Source organism: Arachis hypogaea, chromosome 11, assembly GCF_003086295.3.
Source record: "Arachis hypogaea cultivar Tifrunner chromosome 11, arahy.Tifrunner.gnm2.J5K5, whole genome shotgun sequence".
NCBI lineage: Eukaryota > Viridiplantae > Streptophyta > Magnoliopsida > Fabales > Fabaceae > Arachis > Arachis hypogaea.
This window is the reverse complement of record NC_092046.1, coordinates 86,170,003-86,173,997: the sequence shown is the minus strand read 5'-3', so window position 1 is coordinate 86,173,997 and position 3,995 is coordinate 86,170,003.

The following is a 3,995-nucleotide window of genomic DNA, read 5'->3' as shown; positions in this document are numbered from 1 at the left end:
CAACTAAATTAGATACCAATGCTGGAAATGGCAAATTATCCCGAGCGTGGACTTGACCCATTGCTTGCTTGATAAGAAGCAGAATGTTCACCGGTCTCTCCATGAGAACACACCAAACAAGCAAGGCGAGATCCGCCGTGAAGGACGACTTGTGGGTGCTAGGTAGCACATAGTGGGATAGGATCTGGGCCCAAGCTCTAGCTTCTACAGTAAGGAAATGTGCGCCAATGCACTTGGGCCGCATCCGGAGTCGACCATGGGTCCAAAATGTCTCTGGTTCAGCAATGACTCGGAGGATCGAGTCCCAATCAAATCCAAACTCTTATCGCTGACGTAAGACCTCTTGGTAGCCATCCATGTCACTTGGTACTGGTAAGATATTAAACACTTGCTGAATAGCCTCTTCTGAAACTGAGACTTGCTTCCGGCGCATGTATACCAATTGAAGAGAGGGAAGATGGTAGTTAGTGTAGAATTCTACCACCCATGAGAGGTTGACCTCCTGTGGTTTTCTCAGAAGAAACTCTCATCCTTGCCGTTCAATGCGGGGTAGAATACAAGGAGCAACTTTGTCCGGCAGAGCGAGTAGATGCTCAGCATGATAGTTCCTCTCAACCATGGTGGAGAACACAAGTTCACAGAAGCGGTTGGGGAACCTTGAAGAATCCTTTGCCGGTTTGCTCTTCTCTTTTTCATCAATAAGAGCGGGTGCCTTCGCCTTCTTAGATAGGGGTTTGGCTCCTAATGAAGAGTGCATCTTAGAGTTTAACTTTTGGGGTGCTCTCTTTACGGCTGGTTTCCTTGAAGCTTTCTCCTTGCCTTTCTTGGTGGCCATCTTGAAAAAAGAAGGGAAAGAGAAAAAGCATTAAACCCAAAGAATTATCTCAACAAAAACATACAAGTGAAAGATAGTTCCCAAAAGAAATAGTGCAACAAAGTGATCATAGAGGCATGGGTCACAACACTTGGCATGGGATGCAAGAGGGAGTAAAGCATGTAATATGGCATGAGAAGAATAATCTCAAGCATCCATAACAAAGAGCAAGTCATGTTCAATGAGTATCTAATTAGTAAGCATACACTCTAAGCAAGCAAAGTGGACTCAATGCACTTAGAATAGAGCAAGTGAATGAGGAGGAGCACCAATTTGAAGGTATATGACTAAAATAAACCAAAATGGTATTCGTGCATTTCCTCGAACACTTGGCGTGCAATTATCAAGCAATGAGCAATTATAAGATACTCAATCAATTAGAAGCTCAAAATGAAATATCAATCATCACACAACATCACCTACTGACAAAGATAATGAAAGACAACAAGAAGATCTATTAAAGAAAATTAGAACTTCAAATTCAACATTCATGGAAAAGCAAGAAAAAGAAAAAGTAAACAAACAAAAGTAAGTAGTATAATCATACAACTAAAAGAGAAAATAAGTGAATCAACAAGAAACATCTAAAAAAAGAGATTATGCAAAGAAAGTAAGAGATGAGATATAGAAGAAGTAGAACCTTGAGAAGTATAAAAGAACAAGGTAGAATTTTCTTTTTGTGAAAATGAGGAAGAGATATACTTCAGGTGGGTGGTTACCAACGAGCAGCTCCTTGAGGTATGTAAATCGGCGCTTGTTATGGCGCTCCCTTTGCTTTCCTTTCTGGTTAAGCCGGTCTAGCCTCTCAATTATCTGATGGAGCAGTTGGTTTGTTAAAGGTGCTTGTGATGTGAAAGGAGTAGGAATATTTTCGGCCGGGTCTACAGGCCGGTTAGTAGTGGTTGCTGGAGGTCTGATATACTTCCCGTTAGGGACGTATTGATCATCCCGTGGAATCATGGCCTTGGTGTCCCCAGCTCTGTAGGAGACTCCGAATGCTGAGACTAGATCTGAAACCAAGGCGGAAAAAGGTAGGTTACCCACAATCTGTACCTGTCCCATAGCATGCCGAATATGTCTTGGTATATTGAGGTGCTGGTCTATAAGGATACACCAGAGTAGAACAGCCATGTCTGCGGTGAAGGAGGACTCGTGAGTGCTCGAAAAGATGTAATAGGACATAATCTGTGTCCATACTAGAGCCTCCAAGGTGAGTGCTGAAGCCAATATGCTCTTAGGTCGAGATCGATGGTATGCATAGATCCATCTGCTGCCAGGTTGTGCTATAACTCTGAGAACGGCGTCCCAGTCAAATTGGTATGTTTGGCATTTGAATAAGGCTTCTTGGAATGCGTCCAATCCTTCTGGAGCAGGGGGAAGATCTAAAGCTCGTTGAATAGCCTCTTCTGTTATGGGAACTTGCTTCTGATGGACATAGACAGACTGCATGGTTGGCATGTGAAAATTGGAGTAGAATTCAACTACCCATGATAGGTTAACCTACCGTGGCTGTTTCCGTAGGAATCCCAATTGTCTTCATTCAATTCGGGGCTCAACAAAATCAATAATGTTGGTCGGGAGGATGAGAATGTATTCGTTATTATAATTTCTCTCAGCCAGGATGGGGAACATCTGCTCACAGTAGCGGTTAGGGAACCGCGCAGTGTCCTTTGCTAGAAAAGCTTTCTCTTTTTCATCGAACTTAATGATCCTCTTGATTCGCTTTGTTGAGGGCCTTACTGTTGTTGGAGATGGCTCTGCCACTAGTGCTCCTTTTGTTCCTTTCTTCGCTGGTGGTTTGGGAGTAGCATTCTCTTTACCCTTCTTGGTGGCCACCTAAAAAAGGAAAAAGAAAGTAATATATAAAGCTGAGGGTTTGAGCAAGGAAGAGGATGGTATAGGTGATAATCAATGCACGGTAAAGAAGGATATCATTAACACATGGTCATGACTACATGTGAAAATTTCATCAATGGAAATATAGCAAGTGCATGTGATGGCAATTAAATGCAAGATGTTTATTGGCATGCCGGCAAAGGCATGAGTAGCATAGATCAATCATTAAATGTCCAAGTTTGATTATCAACCCTTTCAAACTAACAATCTATTTGTATTGACAATTATATTTAATCAATAAAATATAAAAGAGATTTTGTGAAAAACAGGCATTAGAGTAGTAGAATAGAATAATATGAAAAAAATAATGCACAATGCCATACGGACTTTTTCACAAACACATAGCATGCATGGTGAATATGTTATTGAAAGTATTAAATTGAACATGCAAGCAACCCTTTAAGAAGTAATATTAATTGTCAAACAATTCCACAATAACTCACAAGCAAAATGTCAAAGAAAATAATCACCCAATTAAATTTTCAACACCAATTAAAGGAATAAAAAGGAAAGAAAAAGAAAGAAAAAAGAAAATATAGATAATGAAAGTGAAAAAAAAAGAAGAAGAAAACATTAATAAAAATAATAAAGGAAAAGTAAAAAGTAAGGAAAGAAAGAAAAGAACCTTGATAATGTATATAAAAAATAAGGGAGGAGAAAGTAAAAAGTGAGAAAGAATAAAGAAGGAAGAAGAGAGAAGAAAGAAATAAGAAGGGAAAGAAAACATTTGGATATGGGGAAGAAAAGATAAGATATCTGGGCTGATCTGGATAAGCTGTGCGTCACATGTGACGCGAACGCGTGGAGCACGCGATCGCGTGGTGGGTGATAAGTTCAGGTGACGCGGACGCGTGGGTCACGCGCACGCGTGACCTGATTTGTGCTATTGGCGCAAGTGCAGCCTCGCGTACGCACAACTCTTTGTTCTATACGCACATTGCCAAAAATTTGGGTGACGCGTGCGCGTAGGTGACGTGCACGCGTGAATGGCCATATTTTGAAAAACGACGCGGCCGTGTGGGGTACGCGTTCGCGTGATAGGGCTTGTGCTTCCAGCACCATTCCAGCCCCACTCCATCATAACTTGCTGCCATATACCTCTTTACGTCAATTTTGCAGGGTCACGCGTGCGCGTGGGTGACGCGCACGCATGGGGAGGCTATTTTTTCAAAATGACGCGGGCGCGTCGGCGACGCGGTCGCGTGGGCATGTTTGTGCCTAAGGC